The sequence below is a fragment of the Cervus elaphus genome, chromosome 6 (genome assembly GCF_910594005.1).
Source record: "Cervus elaphus chromosome 6, mCerEla1.1, whole genome shotgun sequence".
NCBI lineage: Eukaryota > Metazoa > Chordata > Mammalia > Artiodactyla > Cervidae > Cervus > Cervus elaphus.
Window position 1 is genome coordinate 3,439,590 of NC_057820.1, and position 26,859 is coordinate 3,466,448.

Genomic DNA, 26,859 nt, shown 5'->3' on the forward strand with positions numbered 1-26,859 from the left:
GTGCGCCTGCGCGGAGCCCAAGCCCGGTCGCAGCCTTTCGGCGGCCGCTGCTCCTGAGGAGCCGGAGCGCTAGCCTGAGTTGGGACCAGCTGAGGCGGCTGCGAGGCGGCCCCGCCCCGGGGCTCCATTGTTGCGGCGGCGGCAGCGGCTCTGCCGGCTGCTCGGCTCCTCCTGTATCGGCCAGGGCGGTCTCCGGCTAGTAGCGATCGCTGCCCCGGCGGCGGCCTGAGGTGAGGCGGCGGGCGGCTGGGCCGGGCCGGGCGTGGGGCCCCCCGGTCGGACACGGGCTCCGGGGCTGGGAGAGGGTCTCACGGCCAAGCGGCGGTCCCGGGCGGTCGGGGGATCCTCGGGAGTCAGGGGTCCCAGACCCGGGCGGGGTCCAGGGTGGGGCAGGGGTCTCGAGTCGGGCGGGGGTTCCGGGGCCGAATTGGGGTCCCAGAGCCGGACAGGGGTCCCCAGGGCCAGACTGGGGTCCCAGAGCCGGACGGGGGTCCCGGGGCCAGACTGGGGTCCCAGAGCCGGGCTGGGGTCCCGAGGGCCGGACGGGGAGGAGGGCAGGGGTCTCGAGTCGGACGGGGCTCCCGGGGCCGGACTGGGATCCTGGGGTCGGGCGGGGCTCCCGGGCCCGGACTGGGGTCCCAGGAGACAGGGGTCTCCGAAAAGGCAGGGGTCCCGGGCTGGGCGGGGGTCCCAGGGCCGGATTGGGGTCCCAGAACCGGGCGGGGGTCCCGGGGCCGGACTGGGGTCCCAGGCGGCAGGGGTCTCCGAGAAGGCAGGGATCCCGGGGTCGGACGGGGGTCCCCCCCTGGGTGTGGCACATCCGAGCGGGGCGCCGCGGGGTCGCTTGCCCGAGGTGTCGGCCGCCGCCCTGAGGGCCAAGCGGGGACAGGGTCGCGGAGCGGAACCGACCATCGCGCGTCCGGGCGCCGGGCATTGTCTCGGCTTCGGGGTGGCTCCGAGGGGGCTTCGCGCCCGCCAGGACTCCTCGGGGATCGCCCGGTGATGCCCCCCGCGCGGGGTCCTTGTCATCCTGAGGGCGGGGACACTGCCTCGGTCTCCGCTCCCTCCCTAGGGTGGCTGGCTCGCGCGGTTGTCGCCCGAAGGCAGCTTGGGTGGGCCTTCGCACGAGGGGACCCCGGACATCCTGGGAGTGGGAGACTGTCTTTGTCGCCCCCCCCCCACACCTTACCTCCACCGGGTGACTGGTTCGCGGTGTCTCACTGAGGGTGACTGCGTGGGCCGCCGATCGTAAGGATTCTGGTCACTCCGAGAGTGAGGGGCTCAGAGTGTTTGTGGGTCACCGAGGGTGGCTCCGCGTGGACCCGTGCGCTCGGTGTCTTGGCCCCCCTGCGAGTTGGGGGGCTGTGCCCCGTCCCTACGCCTCCCCTCCCCGACCCCCCCCCCTCCCGCCACGCGGCTTGGGGGGTGGATCGGTCCGGGGACACGCTCCCCTTTTCCCACAACGGTGCGCGCGCGCGTGTGTGTCTTAGGGGTTTCCATGTGTCGACGGGTGTCCCTGCGCGGGGAGCGGCGCCGGTCGGGCTGCAATAGGCTTGTACGTGGGGGAGAAGCATTTGGCTGGAGTCGGACAGCTGAGCCGCTCTTTTATTGTCTCCTTTGCCGTGTGAACTGAAGCGGCGGCACTGGCCCCGGAACCCGCCCCTCTCCCAGGCCCGGTCCCCGGGGAGCGCGGGGCTGTCACTGCGCCGCCGGGGGACCGCGCGTCGGGGTTGCGGCCGGCGTTTCCTGCTGGGGCGCGAGACTCGGCCGGCCCGGCGGGAGCCGGCTCTGATTGGAGGGAGCCTGGTCCCTCTGCCCGGCGCTTCTTGATTTCTTCCGTTAGGATTGGGAAGAAGAAAAAAAAAAAAAGAGTCTGGAAAGCCAGATTTAACTTTGCAGCTCTCAGCGCCTGGAGAGTGGAAGAAAACTTTCCCAAGAATTTGGCGGGCTGGAGAGTGCGTTTGAAGGAGGGGAATCCACACCCGCGGAATGAGGCCAAGGCAGTTACAGTTAGAGGTCAGGTTTATGCAAGGAATAGAGGGGGTGAGGCTGTGGGTCATTCATTTACCCTTGTATGAAAACACCTATTATGTTCCAGGGGAAGTGATTCTTTTCCCCTGGGGAATGCAGTGTCTAACAGGTCAGTCTTTTTCCTTTTCAGAGCGTCCTGGTCAAAGACAGAAAACTGCTATAGACACAAGTAACTTTAATATCCAAATGGAAATTCTTTGTGAACGGACAGGGTATAAATAACAGAAATGCAAGATGGAAATGTGGCCATAACTGCAGCTGTCGCTGTTATAAAGTCCAGACTTAGCCGGCTGGCCTTTCACTCTGCCTTGTCTCCGCTCACTCTTCTGTCTCCCCTCCGTGCACCCAGCTCCAGGGCTTCCAGCTTCGTTTGGCCATTCTTACAGTATCAGTTTAGGTGACACCTTCTTTCTGAAGGCTCCCCTGACATCTTCTCGTCCTGCCCTCTGAGAGCCGTGGTCTTCAAGGACAGGGTGGTTTGCTGCTGTACCCAGAGAGAATGAGGTCTGTTTGAAGGAGAGGCCCCTTTTCTCCACCCTGGATCCAAGTCTTTCCTGTGATTTAAAATCTGCAATTCCTCAGCTCTCCTAAGGACTTTCAGATGAACAGTTGCTATCACTGTGTTTGTTGCACGGTGTGGAGTACTTGAATTTATTTGGTCTGAGTCTGGCTCTGGAATGAAGCCGCTGTTTGTTCCTGCAAAACCACTGGGCTTCAGTTTCCTCACCTTCGAGGGTTTTAAACTAGGTAAGAACTTTGTCAGCCCTAAACCTTTAATTCTTTCAACCAAATACAGCAGAGGAAAATTCTGTCAGTGGCAGTGGTATAAATAATGGAGATCCTTTAAAATGTAGGTTCTAAAGTGAAAGTTTTGTGGTTTCTTTCCACAAAGTTTAGTTGTGGGTGTATTCTTTGTCTCAGAGTTGAAAGACACTGTGGATGGAAGCTTTGGCAACTACTTGATACTGTCTTGCATATTCTTCATAATTGCATTTTACTTGCAACATCTGTGCTCTGTCAAATTGGTTTGAAGTTTTCCTTAATGAAGTTGTTGGGTTCAGAACTCTTGGCAGGAGCATGTTGCTGATCTTTTGAGTGTCATATGAAGTCGGCCAACTGCAGGCTTTTTTATGCCCCAATCTCTAATAGAGATTTTATTTTATTTTTTAAATTTTATTTTTATTTCGTGTTGGGGTATAGCTGATTTAACAATGTTGTGGTAGTTTCAGGTGAACATTTAAAGGACTCAGCCATACCTATACATGTATCCGTTCTGCCCCAAACCCCTCTCCCATCCAGGCTGGCACATAGCATTGAGCAGAGTTCCATGTACTATATAATAGGTCCTTGTTGGTTATCCATTTTAAATATAGCAGTGTGTACATGACCTTCCCAAAGTCCCTAACTATCCCTTCCCCCCAGCAACCATAAGTTCAGTTTCTAAATCTGTGAGTCTCTTTCTAACGGAGATTTTAATTTGGAGAGTATGAGATGAGTGAACGTGGGGAGTACCTTGAGTGGGTGTTTGTGGCTTTGTGTAATGGATTAAAGCATAGTTTAAAATTATTAGTTGCAAATTTGCATCATGTTAAATGACCTATAAAGCTTCAATTCTAAAGAATATAGTAATTAGTCCTTTAAAATATTAATCTCCCTTCCAATTATGTTTGGCAAGGTGGGAATTTGATGTGCTTGATTCTTTTAAAGCCACATGTCTGTTGTTGAAGGGATACACAACACAGTTTTCTCTGCTATTCTTATTTGGGTGATTACAGGGATTAAACATAGATGGTAGCTGTTTGGTCAAGGAGGGATGCCACCAAATTATATTTTCACATTAAGTAGCATTTTTTGTCTTTATTTTGATTTGCAGCATTTAATTAATATAATACATTAAAAAGTGCATTGTTTTATATATGTATGCACTCCATGTGGTTTGTCTTGTTCCCTGGTGGCTCAGATGGTAAAGAATCTGTCTGCAATAAGGGAAACCCAAGTTTGATCCTTGGGTCGGGAAGATCCCCTGGAGAAGGGAATGGCTACTCGCTCCAGTGTTCTTGCTGGAGAATCCCATGGACAGAGGAGCCTGGCGGGCTACAGTGCATGGAGTCACACAGATTTGGACACGACTGAGCGACTAAGCACACACATATTTTGGGAGCCGTCTTCAGAAATGCAAGTAGGTTTTCTTTGTGGTTTTCTGAGATTGTCTTAATATTTTCTCTGAAAGCTCATTACTACTTGTTCTGCAGGTAGGACTGGTTTTTATATGGATTAAATGAAGAGGGAGCGTTCAGAGAAGAGGTTGCCTGGGGATGGAGGAGGTAGTGTTTGAGCTGTGCTTTTGGCTGTCCTTCCTCCTGTTCTCCACTGGAAGAAGCGGGTTGACCAGCTCTTCCCTGGGGGCCTCATTAGAGAGCTGACTTCACCTCACCTTAAAGAACTGATGGTACCTCCCCCCTTTTTTAGTTTATGATATTCTCTAAATCATCTTGTTTAAGTATTCTTTTTTTAGAACTAGAAGTTCAGAGAGAAATTTTTTTCTTAAGCTATAAATCTAAGTCTTTGCTGTTACCCGCTCTGCCCCACCCCGCCTGCATCCCACACCAGCTACCAAATGGCTTTTCCCTCTTTGTTTTCCGTTTTAAAGATCTTATCATATATGTGCCTATTATTACAGGCTACATCAAAACCGTTTTGAATGTTGACAGGATATAATATGAATAATATATTCAAGATAACTTACTCCAGTACTTTTTGCACAGGAAGCTTGGCCCCAGGAAGGCATTTGTTAAGGTCAATTACTTCCTTGAACTTTAGTTTCCCTCCCTAGCTCAAGAGATTGTCCTGAGGATAAAATGAAATCCTGTATATAACAGAATTTTGTAAGGTGTAAAATATGTTGCCAAGGATTAAAAGATAATGCTTCATTAAGAATGTAATGAGTCTAGGTTTTTTTTTTTAAACTCCAGATGTTTAATATACAGATGGTCCATAACTTGAAGGGTATCAGGCAACTTCATGTAGGATTGTTTTCTATCTTTAATTGGCCAGTATTGTTTGATATCTTAGCCTTTTGAGGGAACATCCAATTCAAGTTTCAGAGATGTTACTCTTTTGAAAGTAAGGCTACGGAACATGCAGACTGTAGCCTTTAACGGTCTCTGTCTTACGTCTCTCCCCGGTTCATGTTCCTGTGAACCTTCCTTTAATGAAGCCTGATGGCTGGGCATTTCCGTTCCTAAGGGACCTGTCTTGAGGTTGGGAAAGGCAGCAGGCATTGCCAGGTCACGATCAACAAAAGTGCCGGCGGGCTCACGTCTGAAATGCCGTGGAGCGTGAGCCGCGGGGGTCAGGGGGTAGCTGACCTCAGCCCCCTGGAGTCCTCGGGCCTTCTCTTCTCATGGCACCTTGGAGACTGCAGGGTCTCCCGTCCACCAGGCAAGGCTGCCTTTCCCTTCCTCTCCACCAGCTCTGAGGATCTCTGATGCCCCAGGCATCGGCAGGAGGCAAATACAAGGGCTGATAAAATCCAGCAGTAGTCCACAAAGACCCAACACTGTAGCCCCAGGTGATGAGTGACACTGTCACACAGTTTGACGGACATGGGCCTAGATGGCCTGTGATGTGCCTGAGGGCGGGCGGCCTGTGGACACTGGAAGGGGGGACCCAGTGCCTCATTGGAGAAGAGCTGGAGGCTTGTAGTAGCGGGAGAGGCAGACCTGGGCGCAACTCAGTGCAGGGAGTAGGTGCTGCCAGGGGTCTGCCGGACGTCTGGGGGCCAGGGCGCACACAGTCCAGCGTTTACTCTCCACTGTGGTGCTTAGAGTTCGTCAGGTAAGACAGGCAATGGAAGGTTTATAAGTTAAAGCAAAGGCAGTGAGTTACCTGAAGCCTGGACTGTGTGTAGACGTTCTGGACAGTTTATAACTCCCCACATCTGCATGTATCAGAACAAGCCTGTGATCTCTGTTGTTTTGGATGGAGTATGACCTTTCCTTTGCTATTTTTTTGGCTGTATGGCATGTAGGATTTAAGTTCCCCCACCAGGGATCAAACCTGTGCCCCTTGCAGGGGAAGCGTGCAGTCTGAACCACTAGACCACCAGGGAAGCCCCCATTCCTATCTTTTGATTTAAGGGAGTCAGTTGACTCTTGTTGAATGTCGAGGATGTGACAGACACTGCTGGGTGTTTTCACATATACGGCTGTGTGGCTTTCCTCGGCTGCTGTAACATTGCCCCAAGCTGAGTGGCTTACAACAACACAGATTTATTACCCTACAGTATATAGAGTTCTAACTTGGGTCTCGTCAGGCAAAAAACAAGGTGTCTGCAAGGCTGTGTTCCTTACTGGAGAATCTGAGGGACAGTTGCTTGCAAGCTCATTCACATTGTCCATCAAATATGGTTGAGGCCACCTGTCAGCCCGAGGCCCCTGTTTCCTTGCTGGCTGCCAGCTGGGAGGCTGCCCCCGGCTCCTAGGGGCGTCTGTCTGGGACCCCTGTCTGAGGTCTGTAGCAAAGTGCTTTTTGTCAGGTAATATGACATAATCACAGAGCCCAGGGATTAGCACGTGGTCATCTTGGGGAGTCGTTATTCTGCCTCCCACAATTACCCAATCCATTTATGACAGCATCCAGTGACACTGTTATTGTTGCCCTCAGTTCACAATAAATAAAAGGCATCGGTATTTTAAGCAAATTGTTAGGACCATTAAGATTCCTGTTAAATGACAAGACAGTTCATCTGACTCACCCTTGAGCTGATGGTGGGGTTTATAGCAGCAGGTCAGTGAGAAAGAAACAGAGTAAATTTTGCGTTTTGGAGTATTTAAATGGATGGGCTGCTCTGATTATAGAAGTTTTGCCAAGAAGTCATTAAAGTAATTCCTCTGTTGGAAAAAACAGCCACGTGTGGGATTTGGGATGTGAAGGACTTTTCCTCTTGGGGTGAAGAGTGCACAATTCCATGTCCGTTTCTCCAGTGAAAACAGCTGAGTCGACCCAACGGGGATTCACATTCCTGAACTTCAGAGCATCTGTTTCAAGACTGAAGCAAAGCCCAGGAAACAGAGTTCATACTTTCATTGATGGTTTGCAGTGGGGTGTGTCTTGTGGTCAAGGAAGCAACAGGTGATGGTCACGAGCGTTTAAGACCAAGCATGACCTCATGGAGTCCCAAAGTCAGACACGACTTAGGGGCTGAATAAACAACAACATGATCTTGTTTGTTCATGTTGTTGTTGTGTGGTCGCAAAGTCCTGTCTGACTCTTTGTGACCCCAGGGACTGCAGCACGCCAGGCTCTCTGTCCTTCACTGTCTCCTGGAATTGGATCATGTAGGTGTTTTTAATAGTTTTTCATTACAATTTTTTTTCCCTCTGTAAGAAATCAGAATCTAGAATCCTAAGGCTTTTTAACTCAGCCTTCAGGAATTTACTGGCTGCCTGATACCCTGTGCAGAAATGCTGTGTGTCTTTGTGTGTGTGTTTACTGGGGGGAGGATTTATAGCTCTCTGTTCTTTTTCGAAGGCGTTGGATTCCAGAAAGTTTAAGAACACACTGCTTAATCTGATATTCTTGCTAGTCAAGTATCAGATTTTGTTTAAAAATGAAATACCCCATTTTAAACAGTTACACAGGCGCATAGTTTTAAGAGTCAAAAGTTCTACAGGACTTAGAACAAAAACCCAGCAGTCACCTACCCCACCCTTCTCCACCCTGATTCCCGTCCCCCGAGGCCTCCCGCTTTCAGTGTTTTAGCAGTTTCTTCCAGATTCTGTGTGAGGCTTCCTGCTTAGGAAGAAGACAATTTGGGTCACCTATTCCCTCCTCCTACCACCCACATCTTTTTCCTCTGTCCTCTCAGTATAATTACGTTAAAGGTTTTGGTTAAATATTCAGCAGGACCTACTATGATTCTGGGAACATTATTCACAGCTGAGATAGATCATCTGCTTTGCTTACAGTTCCCTTCTTTTATCGTTTTTACCTTTTTTTCTAGAGTTGAGACTTGCCCTGCTATGTTTTGCTTAGTTTTCTGTGCTAAAAACAGCCCCTCAAAGTGTAAATCTCCCCCTCTGTAGGTTCACACACAACAAGGAATAGTCCATTCTGTCCTTTTATTAGGATGATTTTTTCTGAGCCTGTCACCCACCTGCTGGTGGTTTAGCCACTTGGTTGTGTCCGACTCTGCGACCCTTTGGACTGTAGCCTGCCAGGCTTTTCTGTCCATGAGATTTCCCAGGCAAGAATCCTGGAGTGGGTTGCCATTTCCTCCTCTGGGGGATCTTCCTGACCCAGGGATTGAACCTGTGTCTCCTCTGTCACCTGAACTGCAGACAGAGTCCGCTGAACAATACCCAGGTTCAGGGAAGCCCTGATTTTCTCCAAATTGGTTGCTTCCCAGGCCTGCTGCACATTCCCTGTTGCCCTGAGGATTTCTTTTACCTCTTTCCCAAATAAGATGCTTTCTTATTTTTTAAGTTTTCTCTCTTGTTTTGGTTGAGCATGTTCACCAGCAGCTTTCTAAGACATAATTTTTTTTGAGAACTTCTAAGGAAATGGCAACCCACTGCAGTACTCTTGCCTGGAGAATCCCTTGGACAGAGGAGCTTGGTGCGTTACAGTCCATGGGGTCGTGGAGCCGGACACGACTGAGTGACTGACGACATAATGTTGGAACGTTTTACTCTCGTGTTTAACGGTCAGTTTGGCTGAGTGTAGACTCCTGGGCTAGAAATCATTTTCCTGCAGAGTTTGGAAGACGCTGTTCAGTTGACTTTCAATGTCAAGGTGGCAGTCGATGTGCCCAGAGCCATTCCTTTGATTGTGACCTGTGTCTTGCTCTGTGTAAATTCTGCAGGGCTGTTCCTCATGTTTGCAGATGTCACGGTGGCCGTGCCGAGATGTGGACTATGTGTCGTCCACTGCACTGGGAGCCAGGTGGACCTCTTCCGTCTGTGGACTCCTGTCCTTTATCCTCAATCTCCTTCAGTCCTTCTCTTTTCCCATTTCTTTGTCTTTTTGTTTTCCCACTGGGGAGATTTCTCCAACTTCTCTAAACCCTTCTTTGAATTTTGTGTTGCCATGATTATTTTAATTTCAGGAGCTCCTTCAAAGTCCCTGAAAATATTTAAGACAAAAACAAAAACCCGTCTTTCCTTGTTTCAAGGATGGTGGTCAGAGGTTTTATTACACCCTGCGTCCTGGAGGAAAAGTTTATCTTTTCATGGCTTTTCAGCTTGATTATCTAATAAAACCCAAAGGATTTGAGAGTAGTTTTATCACACTGCCGTAGTTTGAAGGGAAAATTTCCATTTGGCCCATTATCTATTTTCTAATATGGAGAAAAGACAGCTTTTGGTCCTTGTTGGTATTAGAAGACTTTTTTTTCCCCCCACACTCTTAAGTCATACGGGATCTCACTTCCCCCACCAGGGATTGAACTTACGCCCCCTTCAGTGGAACACAAAGTCCTAACCATTGGACCACCAGGGAAGTCCCTAGAAGATAGCTTTTGTATGTCTTCAGATACCTCCGTTGAAAACATTTCTTTTCCACCCATCGCCAGGCTGCAGCTGACTTTGCCATCTGCTTTGTGCACGTAAGATTGTCCCCTCTGTATCCTGTGAGGAGCTGCCATCAGTGGGTTCAGAGTTTGGAATCCTGTTTCTTTTTACCTGACAGTGCCCAAGGCGTATGCAGTCTCTGGGGGCAGTGGCATTGAGGAGCCTCCTTTTTTTGGGTTGTGTTAATACTTTACTTGTAAGTTTATCAAGAAAAGGAAAAAGAAGTAGTAATAATGATGGATTCTAGCTCTGGACGTTAAATGATGGTGTGACAGATGAGGGGTATTTTTTTTTTAAATTTTTCTTTTTTGGCCGTGCTGTATGGTTTGTGGGATCTTAGTTCTCCGATAGCAGTGAAGGCTCAGAGTCCTAACCGCTGAGCAGCCAGGGAATTCCCAAACGACGGGCGTTTTTAGCCACGGTAGGTAGACTTCCCTGGTGGCCAGGTGGTAAAGCGTCGGGAGACCTGGGTTCAGTCCCTGGGTCGGGAAGATCTCCTAGAGAAAGAAATGGCAACCCACTCCAGTATTCTTGCCTGGAAAATCCCATGGACGGAGGAGCCTGGTAGGCTGCAGTCCATGGGATCACAAAGAGTCGGACACGACTGAGCGACTTCAGGTAGAGTTAGGTTTGGGGTTGTCATCTAGCATGGACCTTTCTGTCAGGAAGTTATAGAAGTGACTTCTTGGGAACAGGACAGAGTGCCTTCTCGGGGACGTTTGATGAAGAGCTTTGTGGTGAATGTCCAAGAGAAAGACTACATATGAAAGTCATTTTGGAGCCCTACTTTTTGAATGACTTTTGAAACCCGTCAAGGGTTTGCCTAAACATTTTCAGCATGTGATTCTGAATTAATTTAACCATGAGAGTCAGGGACGGTTCTTGGGGACATGGGGCATGATGCTTTCTTTTAAAATCCCATCTTCCCAATGAATACAAATTTGTGTGTTGGGCAGTCCTAAGTGAGTTGAGTTTTTTTCTCTAGATGGGTTAATCATTTGAGTTTTCCTGTGCTTAAAGTGTGACCCACTGTCTTAGCTTGTTTAGGTTGCTGTAACAGAACATATAGACTGGGTGCTTTATGAACAACAGGAATTTCTTTCTCACCGTTCTGGAGGCTGGAAGTCTGAGCTCAGGGTGCTGGCCGATTCTGTGTCCAGTGAGGGCCTGTGTCCTGGCTCACAGACAGCATCTCTGGCCGTGTCCTCATGTGTTGGAGGGACACGGGCGCTGGCTGGGGTCTCTTTTCTAAGGGAGCTAATCCCCTCCAGGGGCACCCCACCCTCATGACCTAATCACTTCCCAGAGGCCCCATTCCTCTAATACTGAGACACTGGGGGCTAGGTTTCAACATATGAAGTCTGAGGGCACGTGGACCTTCAGCCTGTAGGCCCCTCTAAGAAGCTCAGACGTGCTGTGTGTTCATGATCCATGTGTGCTAAGTCGCTCAGTCGTGTCTGACTCTTTGTGACCCCATGGACTGTAGCCCACGAGGCTCCCCTGTCCATGGGATTCTCCAGGCGGGAATACTGGAGTGGGTTGCCTCGTCCTCCTCCAGGGGATCTTCCTGACCCAAAGATCAAACCCCGGTCTCCTGCAGCTCCTGCATTGCACGCGGATTCTTTACAGCTGGGTCACCGGGGAAGCCCATGTCTTCATGGTAAGTGGGACTGAGTGGTCCAGAAAGTCTAACATTGCCTTTTGGAGTTTGAGTCACCACCCCCATCATGGCTGGCACTGTTTACTGGGTGCTTACTATGTCCGAGGCACCATGCCAGACACTCTCCATCTGTATCTCTTTTAACCTTTTCAGCAGCTCTTGGGGAGGTAATGTCCTCCTTTTGCAGTTGATGAAATGAGATGAAGACTCACGGAGGCTAGAGTTAACAATACTGTATTGTACGTTTAAAAGTAGCTGAGCGAGTAGATCGTAAGCGTTCCCATCATGAGAAAAAAAAATTGTAACTGGGTGTGGTGCTTGATGCTAAGTAGACTTACTGTGGCCCTTTCACAGTACTTGCATGTGTCAAGTAGTTAGGTTGCCTGCCTGAAACTAACAGTGTTGGTAGTTACTTCGAGGTAAAAACAACGAGGTGACGCGACAGAGAGGAACTCTCTCAAGATCACGAAGGAGGTGGGATTCCAATGCCAACGCCAGAGCCATGACGAGCGTGCAGCCCGGCCTCTTCGTTTGTTAGGACGTTCTGGTGGCCCACGCCCGGGTGAGCGGTGTGCCCGAGAGCTGTTCTCAGGCAGCCCCTCAGGACACAGCAGTGGGCAGAGCCAGCCCCGACGGGCAGCCCGGCTGCTGTTGACCCACCCGGCGGGTCTGCGGTGTCTCTGCTCCCGCCTCCCTTCCCTCCCGCGTTCAGGGGCTCAGAGGGTCTGTGCGCAGCAGTCCCTGCCCAGCGGCTCCCGCAGCCGCACACATTGGGAGGGGCCTTTACAGAGACTGACCGTAGGCTGTTAGGGAGGGCCGCACAAGATGCTGGGGTCTCGGAAGGCGGGCGAAGGGACCACCGAGGGGTGGTCCTGAGGGGGACGTTGCAGGGGGCATCGGCTTTCCACAGCGGGACTGACGATTCCAGCCACCCTGTCTCACCCGGATGCCTTTTCCTGAAATCTCTGTTTCTTAGTGCAGAAAAAGGCATCGTCTCTGCACCGCTGATTTCTATGAGTCCAGTTGTGGATGTTCAGCAGGTTGGAGGCACCTGGGCTGGACAGAGGAGCCTGCATCTCCCACCTGGCAGGACAGCTGGCGGGCGTGGTGCAGGGGTGTATTGCCCGGCCTGGGCCCAGGCCTCCAGCTGCACAAAGACGGCTGCCACCAGGGCCCAGAGACGGTTCCCTGGAAGAGACAAGGCACGGAGCACTCAGCGTGTCCCCAGGACGGCAGAAGGGTGGACAGGCCGCCTCTTGGACAGAAGGGTTGCTGTGACTGACTCCCACGCTGCCCGCGCTCTGAGACTGAGCCATCCTTTGTACCACAGTGGAAGGTGCTTCCAAGGCCCCTGAAGTCCTGGCGGTCTGTCTGCATTGCCTGAGCCTCAGGGAGGGCGGCCAGGTGTGACTGCGGCACTGCAGGCCCCCAGTCTGGCTCTGAAGAGGATTCAGAGTTAGTCAAGTCTGCTGGGAATACAAGCATGAGGTGGTGCAGAAAAACCACTTCCGTATCACGGCGCATGTAGCGTGACTTAGAAGCGTCTCATGCCCAGGTGGAAAGTGGAAACAAATCCTGTCTTTGGGTTGCACTGGATACCACTGCGACTCGTGTGAATACAAGGTTTCAGGTGTGGGGACCGCCAGCCTGCTCTTGGGGCGTCTTGTGCTTCCCACTGTGGGGGAAGGCGGGCCAGGAGGAGGGGCCCCACACTTGCCGAGCACTGGGTACTCGCCAGCGGTCTTACAGAAGTGTCCCCTATAATATCATTTTAGAGCTAAACATTTTTGATGAAGATGAAGATGGAAGCTTAGAGATGTTAAAGTTGCTCAAGGTCACATAATTACAAGTGGGGAAAATGAAATACTTGATGAACTCAAGGGTTTGACCTCAAAGCCCTTGATCTTTCCCGGGCACTTGGTTCCTTCCCTGGATAGCAGGGTCGTGATTCAAACCTCAAGAAAGTGAGGTTTTGTGGAAAGAGGGCCCTGGGGACATGAGGTCTCTCCAGACTTGGAATCTGCCACACCGGGCTTCTAAATTAGGGACTGGCCATATGTAGCGAAGCCCCTGGTTTAAGACTTTTCTCTGTGGAAGTAAACGGAGACCAACCGCATGAGAGAGGCGAAGGCTATTTATTCAGAGCTGGCTTGTAGCAAAGGGGTTGGCCTCCGTCACTTGTGCTTGGCAGAGGCTCAGAGGAGGGGGTGAGCTTTCTAGTGGAGAAAAGGGGGCTCGGGGTGCCTGATGGAGCTGGGGGCTGCAGGCTCTCTAGAGGAGTGTCCAGGTGACTGTTCAGGGGGCAGGAGGTTGGCCCTGAGTTGGAAGCAGGACAAAGACTAGGAAGGCCATTAGATATCGGTCTGGTCCTGGCCGATTGTCACGGGGGTTGCTGTCTGGCTTCCTGGGTTGTCCCTGGAGACGTCTGTCCTCCTGAAGTTCTGACTCACAGCAGGCTGGCTCTCTGGGCTGGCGGCTGCAGGCTGAGGGTCAGAGCTCTGCTTTTGCACGGTCTGGTCATTGTCATTGTATACTATCTTTCATCTTTCTCTTCTTGTTAGAAATACTAAAAAATTAGAGGACTTCCCCAGTGGTCCAGTGGTTAAGAATCTGCCTGCCAAAGCAGGGGACAGAGGTTCAATCCCTGGTCCAGGAAGATCCCACATGCTGCAAAGCAGCTAAGCCCGTGGGCCGTGACTGGTGAGTCTGTGCTCAGTGAAACTGAGGTAAAGAGCAGCTCAGTTGCTTGCTGAAGCTCTTGGCATTATTTCTGAGAGACACAGCACACTGCTAGTTTCAGGAACTGTTTACTGAGCACGTCCTCTGTAATGCGTGCTGTCCTGAAATTGCATTTAGGGATGGGGTACAGGGCAAGAGACCCGAGTTTGATCCCTGGGTCAGGAAGGTCCTCTGGAAGAGGTCATGCCAACCCATTCCAGTGTTCTTGCCTGGAGAATCCCATGGACAGAGGAGCCTGGTGGGCTGCAGTGCATGGGGTCCCAAAGAGTTGGACACAACCAAGCAGCTGACACTTTCACTTTCACACAGGGGAGACAGTCCGCAGGCACCAGACCTGCTTGTGGAAGGAGGGAGGGGACCTGTGGGGAGCAGAGGGAGAGGGTTTCTGGACAATGCATGCGACTTTGATGTTCTTGCAGTCCGGTCCGAGGCCCAGTTATTGCAGAGACGCTTCCCAGAGAGACTTGATTTTGATTTTGGCTCACCAGAGACTGAAAGTGAGAGTCACTCAGTCGTGTTCGACTTTTTGTGACCCCCGTGGGCGATACAGTCCATGGGATTCTCCAGGCCAGAATACTGCAGTGGGTAGCCTTTCCCATCTCCGGGGGATCTTCCCAACCCAGGGATCAAACCCTGGTCTCCTGCATTGCGGGCGGGTTCTTTACCAGCTGAGCCACCAGGGACGCCCAAGAAACCTGAGACTGAGTGACCTTTCATGTAAAACGGCCTGAGTCACGGCCTTGAAGGTTAGTGCTGCTGCGCCCTAGCTGGCCTGCTGTCACCCCCTAACTCCTATGACGGGGCGTCACAGGGACTGGAGTGCTGTGCCTGCGAGTGGCTCAGTGGGTATCTCGTAGCACGTGGATTTGATGCTGGTTGTGATGCATCAGACTCTCCCGCTCTTCCCCACTTGGAAGAAGGTTTTCCCACATCTTGGGCTTTGCTCCGAGGCCACAGGGTGAGCGCAGGGCCCTGCAGTTTGCTGGGTGACACGCATGTGGAGTGCTCAGTCGCTCAGCTGTGTCTGACTCTTTGTGACCCCTTGGACTGTAGTCCTCCAGGCTCCTCTGTCCATGGGGTTCTCCAGGGAAGAATACTGCAGTGGGTTGCCATTTCCTCCTCCAGCGGATATTCCAGGCCAGGGGTTGAGCCTGTGTTTCCTTTTTTGCAGGCAGATTCTTTATTGCTGAGCCACCAGGGCAGCCCGTGTTGTGTGCGGGCAAGCAGAGAGCTTTGGATAGCGTGGCAAGAGGCAGTGCCCAGTGCCGTGGGGTCGTTGGTTATAAACGTGCCTGTAACAGCCGCATCAGGCTGACACAGAGGGGCAGGGCTTTCTGCTCCGTGCCTCCCCTGCTCTTTTGGCGCGTTTTATTTGGGTGTCTCCTATACAGACGGTATGACTTCAGCTTTTTCACCAGGTAGTTATAGCACTTGGTACCTCCTCTGTGGGTCACTTTTTGTGCTGCAGTTCCTTTAAGGAAATTGCAGCTCTCCCGCCTGAATCACGCTTCCCCCCGATTCAAGGTGTTCCTGATTTCTGAGCACCTTGGGAGGTGTATTCTGGTGGAGGAAGTACTCCTCTCTGTTTGGTGGTCTCTGGTGATGGTCCAAGTCGACAGGGTCTGTAATGTGTTGTCTGAAACCCCTACCCACCCTCTGCCTCCCCTTCCTTCTCCTCCTTCTCCCTGTTTTCTTTTCTTTCTTTTAAAATATTTCTTATTAAAAATTGAGCAAGTATTTTGGTTTCCTTCATTTGCTCTTCTTTGCTAATTACATGTTGAGTGAGCGCGAGAAAATTAATAAGATTTTACTTCCCTTCAATGATGATAACAGCTACTCTTAAGCGAGAGGTGGACCGTGTGCCAGGCATTGAGAAGTGGCTTTTAATCCTCACACTCAACCAGCTGGGATAGATGGTGTTTACCCCCAGTTAATGGGGAGGGGATTTAGCTCAGAGAGCTTGAGACATCCTCCCAAAGTCACACAGCCAGGAAGTGGCAAAGCAGAATCAAACACAGGTTGTCTGCGTAGACGGATGGTCTGATTCCAAAATGTGCTTATAACTCCTGGAGGCCATAGAGCTGAACTTGGGTCGGAATGGCCCTGATGTAGCTGCCTTTATGTATCTTTATTATTTACAGATATTTACTTGAAGTAAACTTCCTTGCCTTCAATAATATGGAGTATTTGAAAGCTTATATTTCAGTCTTGCATTTTACACTTTAGGTTTGCCCTTGATACACATGTTTATTACTCAGTCACAGGGCTTTATAGTGATGACCTTTTCCCCGACATATGCTAAGTCGCTTCAGTCATGTCCAACTCTGAGCAATCCTGTGGACTGTAGCCCACTAGGGTCCTCCGTCCATCGGATTCTCTAGGCAAGAATCCTGGAGTGGGTTGCCATTTCCTCCTTCAAGGGATATTCCAGACCCAGGGATTAAACCCACATCTCTTACATCTCCTGCATTGGCAGGCAAGTTTTTTTTACCTCTAGCATAGTGCCACTTGGGAAGCCCAAGGGAAATGAATCCCTAATTAATAGGCACATATGCTAATTGTTTTAATTATTACACACTTCTAGCTGTTGCTTAGGTTTTGCTTGTGATACTCATGTCAACAGGATCTGCTGTCATAGGTAGAAAGTCAGAATATTAAGGAAAGAATACTTATAGTTTCCAAACTTTCAAACTGGACATTTTACATTGTTCAGTATATAATTAGAATTAAAGCTTTACAAAACAATACTTACTGTAATATAGATGATGAACCAGCATGATTTTTAATTTCGTTAAACTTGGAGCTGGTTGCCTGGAGCAATTAGACGTCCACAGGCCAGAAAAAAGAAAATGAACTTTGATCTCAGCCTCACACCTTATACAAAAACTAGCTCAAAATGGACCACGGACTTAAATGTAAAATGTAAAACTATTAAACTCTGAGGAAAAAAGAAACAAAACAGAAAATCTTTAAGGTTGGTGCTCGATTGCTCGGTTGTGTCCAACTCTTTGCGACTCCATGGGCTGTAGCCCACTAGGCTTTTCTGTCCATGGGATTCTCCAGGCAAGAATCCTGAAGGAAATTGGCCCTGAATATTCACTGGGAGGACTGATGCTGAAGCTGAAGCTCCAATACATTAGCCACCTGATGCGAAGAACTGACTCATTGGAAAAGACGCTGATGCTGGGAAAGATTGGAGGCAGGAGAAGGGGATGACAGAGATGAGATGGTTGGATGGCAACACCTACTCAATGGACATGAGTTTGAGCAAGCTCTGGGAGACAGTGAAAGACAGGGAAGCCTGGCGTGCTGCAGTCCATTGGCTCGTAAAGAGTTGGACATAACTGAGAGACTGAGCTGAACTGAATACTGGAGTGGGTTGCCATTTCTTCCTCCAGGGGATCTCCCCAGCCCAAGGATCGAACCTGAGTTTCCTGCGTCTCCTGTGTTGGCAGGTGGGTTCTTTACCACTGTGCCACCTGGGAAGCCCTGTAAGGTTTAGGGCTAAGCAAAACATTCTTGTTTGGACTTGACCCTGAAAGCACAACCCATGAAAGGAAAACCTGATACATTGGACTTCATCAGAATTGAAACTTTTGCTCTGCAGAAGATTTTGCCAGTGGGAAAGGGGAAGGAGAGAAAAGGTAAGAGTGGGAACTGAGAGGTACAAACTACTCTTACATAAAAAAATTGTAAAATAAGCTGCAAGGATATATTGTATAGCACAGAGAATATAGCCAGTATTTTGTGATAACTTTAAATGGAGCATAATCTATAAAACATTGAATCACTGTTGTATATCTGAAAACGAATTTAATACTGTAAATCAACTATCCTTTAATAAAAATAAACCAGTTAATCAAACATATCTTCCTGTGTAGAGGGAAAAACAAAAGACTGTGTTAAGAGGTTGAAAAGACAAGCTACAGACCAGGAGAAAATATTTACAAACCACATATGTGATAAAGGCCTCGTATTTAGAATATATATATATATTAAAAAAGAACTCTCAAAATTCAGCAGTAACGTTAACAGTCTAAATAGAAAATAAGTAAAAGACATGAAGAGACATTTCATTAAAGAGGATGCACAGATGAGAAGTATGCACATAAAAATATCTTGAATATCATTAACCATCGGGGAAATGCAGATTAAGACCGCAGTGAGGTATTACTGCACGCCTCCAGGAATTGGCTAAAATAAAAAATTGTGACCCCACTAAATGCTGGTGAGGATTCAGAAAAACCAGGTCATTCATGGCTGATGGGAAGTAGTGTGACCAGCTTGGAGAACAGTTTGGCAGTTTATTAAAAAAAAAAGCAAACAACACATGTGGGATAGTTAGGGAGTTTGGGAGTTTGGATGGACAGGTACACACTGCTATATGTAAAATGGATAACGAACAGGGACCTACTATGTAACACAGGGAGCTCTGCTCAATATTCTGTAACAACGTAAGTGGGAAAATAATTGGAAAAGGAAATTGAAAAAGAGTAGACACATGTATATGTAAGTGAATTGCTTTACTGGATACCTGAAACTAACACAACATTGTTAATCAACTATCCTCTAATATAAAAAAAACAGAAAACTAAAAACTAAATGTGCAACTACCATAGGACTCAGCACTTTGGGGCAAATTTATCCAGAGAGATGAGGACTTAGGTTCACATAAAAACCTGAGTATGAATGCTCATGGCAGCTTTGTTCATAATACGCAGAAATTGGAGATAACCCAGATGTTTTCAGGGGCTGAGTAGGTTTAAGGAATATGGTACATCCAATCCCATAGAACATGACTCTGCAGTAAAAAGAAATGAATTAATATATACAACAACCTGTGTGAATCTCCAAAGGATAATTTTTTGTTCAGTCGCTAAGTCGTGTCTGACACTTTGGGACGCCATGGACTGTAGCACACCAGGCTCCTCTGTCTTCCACTGACTTATGGAGTTTGCTATCCAATCATCTCATCCTCTGCCACCCCCTTCTTTTGCCTTCAGTCTTTCCCAGCCTTGGGATCTTTCCCATGAGTTGGCTCTTCACATCACGTGGCCAAATTATTGGAGCTTTAGCTTCAGTGACAGTCCTTCCAGTGAATATTTAGGGTTGATTTCCTTTAGGATTGACAGTTTGATCTCCTTGCTATCCAGAGAATTATACTGAATGAAAAAGAAAGCCAACTCCTAAAGTTTACACAGTGTATGAGTCCATTTATACAGCATTCTTGAAATTACAGAATTGTATAAATGGTGAGCAAATTAGTGGGCTAGAGGTTAAGAAGCGGGGAGGAGGCGAGCAGGGAGGGGAGTGATTATAAAAGGGCAATGTGAGGAATCCTTGTGGTGCTGGAAGTGGACTGTATTTTGACTGTTTTGATGCCAGCATCCTGTTGTGAGATTGTATTATGGTTTTGTAAGATGTTACCACTGGGAGAAATTAGGTAAAGAATATATGGAATTAGGGGCTTCCCTGGTGACTCAGATGGTAAAGAATCTGCCTGCAATGCAGGAGACCTAGGTTTGATTCCTGGGTTGGGAAGATCCCCTGGAGTAGAGAATGGCAACCCACTCCAGTATTCTTGCCTGGAGAATTCCACGGACAGAGGAGGCTGGCGGCTGCCGTCCATGGGGTCAAAAGAGTCAGACATGACTTAGCAACTGACGCTTTATATGGGATTAAGGATTTCCCTATTGGTCCAGTGGTTAAGACCTGCTCCCGCTGCAGGGGGCCTGGGTTCCCACGATCCCTGACTGGGGAGCTAGATCCCACACGTCACAACTCAGATCTTGTGTGCCACAACTAAGACCCGGTGCAGCCAAAAAATATTTTTTAAAAGATCATATGAGATTATATATGTTTGTTTAACTGAATCACTTTGCTGAACACATGAAATTAACACATAAATATTATGAGTCAACTATGCTCCAATAGAAAATAAAGATTAGAAAAGAGTATGTGGGATTTCTTCTTTCTGATAATTACATGTTAGTCTACAATTATTTCAAAGTAAAAAAGTTTATGCTGGTTGCTAAGCATTCAACTGGTTTTGTTATTCACTGGAGAACTCTTCTAGAGGAATTTAAGAACTTTTGGCTTTTCAAGAATCTTTATGATTCTAAAGAGATTTTATATGCCCATTATAAAGAAATCAAAGCAATGCAGAAAAGTACACATGTGAATGTTTTAAAAAAATCACTCTAATCCTATCCTTTGGAGATCACCATCAATTTGAAAGTGAAAGTCTGTCAGTCATGTCCGACTCTTTGTGACCCCATGGACTATACAGTCCATGGAATTTTCCAGGCCAGAATATTGGAGCGGGTAGCTGTTCCCTTCTCCAGGGGATCTTCCCAACCCAGGGATCCAAGCCAGGTCCCCCGAGTTGCAGGCAGATTCTTTACCAGCTGAGCCACAAGGGAAGCCCAAGAATTCTGGAGTGGGTAGCCTATCCCTTCTCCAGGGGATCTTCCCGACCCACTGCCATGACAGTCTTCAGGAGGAAATACTACGAGTGTTTCCTTCACCACACATTCAGTTTGCGTTCCTTCTGAAGACTGCCATGGCAGTGCATACCCTCATTTCGATATCAGGAAGCCACAGCTCAGAGAATTTGGATGACCTGATGAAGGGCACACACGGAGTTAATGGCGGAATTGGCTCCTCAGTGTTAAGACCTTCCCTAATACTTTGCCCGGGCCAGCCCTGCCCTTTCCTCTCCTTGTGCCTTGGAGCAGCGGTTCTCCGAGTGTGGTGGTCCTCCAGCCAGCACGCCTCTGTCACTTGGGAGCTTGTTACAGATGCAGATTATCATGCCTCCACCGCTGGAATCAGCATTTTTCTTTTTCTGCCTTGCTGTGAGGCATGTGGGATCTTAGTTCCCCGATGAGGGATCGAACCTGCAGCCCCTGCATTGGAAGCTCTTTGGCGTCTTAACCACTGGACCACCAGGGCAGTCCCTTGAAATCAGAATTTTGGTTTTGCTGAGGCCTCTGGGTGGCTCTGAGGATACCCTGCAGGACTGAAGGTGCTTTGCCTTGACAGTGTTTGAACAGCAGATTCGTGCGCGTTAAAAAACAGACAGTGTGAATGACCTCCTACCGCTGCTGCTGCTCCTTCACTGCGCTTGCTTCTGCTGTGACTCGCGCACTGTCTGGTCATTTGTCTCCCCCATTCAGTCCTGAGCTGCCTGTTGTGTGAGCTCCCGGGGCTCTGCAGGGCTTTCCAGCTCGTCTGTCCAGGCCCTGGGTCATTGACTAGATAAAGGAGCCGGTGAACCTGACGGTGGGTCGATTGCTCAGTTTCTCTCCCAGCCCCTGGTGTCTGCGTGGTCGCTTCTGCTGAGTTCACTCCTTGCTTTTCTCCCCTTGCTCCCTTCCACATTTTCGGAGGTCTAGTCTGCTCTGTGCTGGACTTTGGAAATCAAAAATGATCGAGTGGGTTGGTATATTTAAAATGGATAACCAGCAAGGACCTACTGTACACCACGTGGAACTCCCCTCGATGTTTCATGGCAGCCTGGGTGGGCAGGGGGTCTGGGTGAGGATGGATACACATGCATATGTGGCTGAGTCCCTTTGTTGTTCACCTGAAACTGTCACAACATTTGTTTATTAATTGGCTTATACCCCAACACAAGATAGAAAAAATGGTTGAATGTTAAAAATGACTGTGTCCCTCAACTGCAGTTGCTTCTGCAGCTCAGGTCCAGCCTCTTCCCCCTCTCTCTTCCAGATCTGACTGCTCTGCCCGGCTTGTTTTTACTGAGTTAATGCATCCTTACTCATTCATCGCTCAGACTAGACCCCTCCATGGGTCTTACTCTCCTTCTTTCACCTCTGGGTCTAATTAAACCTCATTGTACATTTCTTTCATGTGTGTTTTTTTCTCTCTCTCATCTTGCTGTTTCGGCTCTGGGATAGAACCTCGTCGTGTTGCATTTGAATCGTTGTAATAAACATTGAATTCTTTCCTTGTCAGAGAATACTTTCTGTACTTCATTTTCCACATTGCTCCTAGAATGATCTTTCCAAAACACAAACGAATTCTATTTGCCTATGCAACCAGCTCAGCAAGGGTGCACGTTTTGTTAGAAACGTGATGACCTGTCTTTGGGCATCCCAAGGACTCTAGGGAGACAAACTTGCTCATCTGTAAGACCAGGGAAGAATCCTGGGAGGGACCACGTGGGATGCTGGCAGCACTGTTGATGCTCGCATCAGGAGGCCTCTCGTCCTGGTTCTGATACTCGCTGGATGTCGCTGGAGAAGTTCCTCCATGTCTGTGCGTTTTGGTTTCATTCTCCCAAGAGAGGGGTGTGATGAAACGTTCTGGCCGATCACACACAGGGCTGCAGGGAGGAGCAGATGAGATGCGTGGAGGGAAAGCTCTGCAGTCTGTTAAGGCGGTTATGTGCTGTGGGGGTGAAGTGGTATAAACAGCGTTTCTGGAATAATTTAAAGCCCGGTCGTAGGTCTGCCTCAGGACACCAGTGGGTCCTTGTGTGTGGCACCCCCACCCCCTCCCGGCACGGCACTGGGGTCTCTCTATTGCAGAGTTACAGCTGCCCGAGACGCCCCTCCCCCACCCACAGCCTGGAAAGGAGGCTCTTTCCTGCCTATATTTGTTGGCATCAGCTCAGTGCCTTAGGGATTGAACGCGCTGGGAGAGCCATGGAGAAGAGAGCTCGTGGCCCACGGTGGGGGCAGGGGGAGGACTGGGGGAACCGGGCGGGGAGTCACTTCGTGGTAACTCGCCAAAGCCTTTCTCAACCCATCTGCTCACAGAAGTGACCCGCATGAAAAGTAAAAGATCTGCTGGAGACAGATGGACTGGATTAGTCCGGTACGTTTATGGCTTTTGCGGCCTCAGAACAGCCCGTGACAGAGCTGCCAGGATCTGATCGCTTTCTGGGGAGTGCTGGGTCAGCCAAGGGGCTGGAGAGGGCGGGGGGCCGTCCACGCCCTGCCGCTCTGGCCTGGCCCTGGTCCCTGAAAAATGACGCCTAGGAGGGGTCTCTCAAGTCCGTTTCTTAACCTCCTTAGGCTGTGGTGACTTTCATCTGTAACAGCCACCCACAGCAAAGGGCTTCTCAGGGTTAGACGAGGCAGTGTAGTGACACGTGGGCGTGGAGGAGGCTTTGCAGGAGACGGGCTGGAGTTAGGGGCACTGAGGAGCCTTTGGCACGGAGAAGACAGGTCAGGTATTTGAGGGATGAATGAATGACCGAATGCATGGATGGTAACCCCTCCGCTCTTGGGACAGGACTCAGCACGTGTGTCCTGCTGACCCCGGCTACTAAGTAGGCTGGTTGCTTAGTTCTCTGCTTTCACTTGTGATGGCTTAAGAATGGGCAAAGTCCTTTGGTTATTTTTCTGGTCATTGGTGAAATTCCTTTTTATAACTCTTAGACTTTGGAGGTGACACCTGTCTTTTTATACTTGACCCTCTCATTCAGCTGGTGGCCACCCTGAGACCAGAGAGGACAATGGACTTCCCTAAAGTGACGTTGCTCATTGGCCCTGGGGCCAGGACTAGGGCTTAGGCTTTCCTGATAGCTCAGTTGATGCTGGGGAAGCTTAAAGGCAGGAGGAGAAGGGGACAACCAAGGATGAGATGGTTGCATGGCATCACTGACTCAATGGACGTGAGTTTGAGCAAGCTCCAGGAATTGGTTATGGACCGGGAAGCCTGGTGTGCTGCAGTCCATGAGGTCGCAGAGTCAGACATGACTGAGCGACTAAACTGATAGCTCAGTTGGTAAAGAATCTGCCTGCAATGCAGGAGATTCCTGGGTTGGGAAGATCTGCTGGAGAGGGACAGGCTACCCACTCCAGTATTCTTGGACTTCCCTTGTGGCTTAGCTAGTAAAGAAGTCTACAATTTGGGAGATGTGGGTTCGATCCCTTGGTTGGGAAGATCCCCTGGAGAAGGGAAAGGCTACCCACTCCAGTATTCTTGGACTTCCCTTGTGGCTTAGCTTGTAAAGAAGTCTACAATTTGGGAGACGTGGGTTCGATCCCTGGGTTGGGAAGATCCCCTGGAGAAGGGAAAGGCTACCCACTCCAGTATTCTGGACTGGAGAATTCCACGAACTGTATAGTCCATGGGGCCACAAAGAGTCGGACATGACTGAGCTACTCTGACTTTCTAGGACTGGAGTTCTCAGTCCCTTGAGCCCCACTGGCTCTCTTTTCTATATTGTGTGACTTTTCTGTTTCCATCCTGACAATGTGGTAAATCTAAGATGCCCTGTGCCCTTTAGAGGGGAGGGTGCACTTCAAGGATGGAAAATGGCCCAGACTTGAATTTTTCTTTCCTGCAGCTTTCTCATGGCTCAGAATTAATCCCTGTCTACTGACGGGGAACATAAAGGAAGTTGTTTTGTGTGTAAACTTTCACCAGAGTCTTTTTTCACCTGGGAGTTTATTTGGTTTGGACTGGAATGAATCTCTGGCGTTGGTTTCTGTATTCCAGAAGCACAGAGAACTCTACACTCTTTTTTAGGGCCTTGAGCCAGACTTGTCTCATCTACCTCGTTTCCTCATGCCTGGAGTTTCAGCGAGTGTTGGTGAACTGGTGGAAGTGTGCGAGGGACACACTGTGGCTTGCACCCCTTCTCCTCAACTGGGGGATGTGTGCCCACTACACGCCTGTTGGAACAGAATCCCCGGGAATGGAGCTTTGGCATCTAGAGGCCTTACAGGAGCCCCAGGTGATTGTGGTAGACGGTGAGGTTGAAAGCCAATGTCCAAGGTGAGGGGAGTCCCAGGTAATGCAAGCGTCTTCTGCTTTCAGCAGCTTAGAAGGGTTTGGGGTGCTTTTGGGGTGACTAGGAATATTGCCCAAATAGATATGGAAATTACATAAATGCTACATCCTGATGGTTCAGATGGTAAAGAATCCTCTTGCAGTGCGGGAGACCCAGGTTTGATCCCTGGGTTGGGACGATCCCATGGAGAAGGAAATGGCTACCCACTCCAATATTCTTGGCTGGAGAATCCCATGGACAGAGGAGCCTGGTGGGATGCAGTCTATGGGATCACAAAAAGTCAGACATAGCTGAGCAACTAACACTTGCATGTTTTTCACGTTTCACATCCTATTTATATTTACCGTGAGTATGTGTATCAGCCCCTCAGTCTGTGCTGGGGTCCTCTACCCATTCTTCTTTCTCTTCCTGGAATAATGCGATGACAGCTAGTTACACAGAACCACAGTGAGTCTAGTGGCCTCGAACGACTTGGGGTGTCTAGTGCCGTGTAGGTATTTGTCGCCCTTCTGTCTGCCCCAGCTCTGTGCCCAGCGGCTGATAAACGTTACCTCTAAGCAAGGGCTGTGGAGTCAGGCTGCCTGGCTCTGGCTGACGAGCCGTGCGACTCGGGGAAAGTGGTAAGACTTGTCTAAATCCCACTCTCTTCATCTGTAAAGACAGGAACCACTGTCATCTCACAGGAGGGTTTTGAGCTTTAAGTGCAAACACATATATAAAGTGCGTAGTTTAGTGCCTCTACCAGCACATAGCAAGTGTTCAGGAAAGTTGCCCTGATTGCATCATATGGTTTTTCTTTTTTATTAGTTTTTTTTTCAGTCGTTTAGATTTTCAATGTACGTATTCAAAGCTGATACATTTGTCAGAGATAGTTCATCCTTAGGCTTTGAACCAAAGGTCTCTTTAGTGTTAACTTGTGGAGTGAACTCACCACTTAGATGGCAGCCCCGTTAGCACCTTCTTTCCAGTGAGTGTAGCCAAGGGATTTCACAACTGGAGCCTTTCCTTTGAAAGCTGATTTTAATCTGGTTGCCTGATGGGTCCTGGAGCTCCGTCTGCCTCTTTGATTTCTTCCTGGACACGCCTCTGCGGTGAGTTCTGGCACCAGGGGACGGTTTCATTGCGGCCTCATTGGTAGCCTTGGGGGATGTGATCTTGCGCTGGAGGAAGCGCTGAGGTGCTGTTATTTCTGTGTCATCCAAAGTTAGGTGCTTCCTATGGCCCCCTGTGCCTTTCCTTCTTAGCTCTCTCCCATCAAACTGATATTTTTTCTTCTGTTCCTGTCTCTGCTCAGTCGCTCAGTCCTGTCCGCAACCCCACGGACTGTAGCCCACCAGGTGTCTCCATCCGTGGATCTTCTGTGCAAGAATACTGGAGTGGGTCGCCATTTCCTCCTCCAGGGGATCTTCCCGACCCAGGGCTCGAGTCCACGTCTCCCGTGTCTCCTGCTGTGGCAGGCGGCCTCCTTACCGCTGAGCCACCAGGGCGTCCCCACCCTTTCCCCTTTAGACTCGAAGTTCTGTTTGAACCAGGACTCCGGTTGTTGCTGTCAGTGCCCCGTCCTCCTCGCTTAGCAGTATCTGGCCCCTAGTAGGTGCTCACTGAGTATTTAGCGAATGATGATACAGCAGAACGCAGGCTAAATCCACACGGTGAGATTAAGCTGTGTGGTATGAAATCTGCGTCGACTCAGTTCAGTACATCGGTTGTGTCGATGCCAGTTGAAAATGCTGTAGTAGCTAACGTAGTTCAGTAATCACCTGTTGAGTGTCGTATGGGCATTGGGGCTCGAAGGACAGTATCTGATCCCTGCCATTGTGGACAGCAGCCTGGTGGGGTGGACGGACACACGGCCTTGATAGAAGATGGTCAGTGTTAAGATAAAGGGGTGTACACCATATGCCCTTGGAACAGAGGGTAGGGTTTGTGCTTTATTGACACAGGTAAGAAGCCAAACAGCTGAAGTCACTCGTTACGTATTCTTGCTTGTATATGTGATAGGAGGCACCTCCCTTGGAGTCTGTGCTAAATAAACTCTCAAATGGCTTCTGTATGGATTGCATGGCTTTTGCCTGGGCCTTGTTTCC

At 49.4% G+C, this 26,859-nt stretch overlaps 1 protein-coding gene across 2 annotated transcripts in view; it reads left to right on the forward strand.

The window, feature by feature from the left end:
• Positions 1–26,859, forward strand: part of AFAP1 (actin filament associated protein 1) — a 148,774-nt gene continuing 121,915 nt past the window's right edge. The window contains exon 1 of one of the 2 annotated variants that reach the window (XM_043906093.1): positions 1–230. The gene's annotated coding sequence lies outside the window, so the exon portion shown is untranslated. The remainder of the gene's footprint in view (positions 231–26,859) is intronic. The other variant, XM_043906092.1, reaches the window with a different exon arrangement.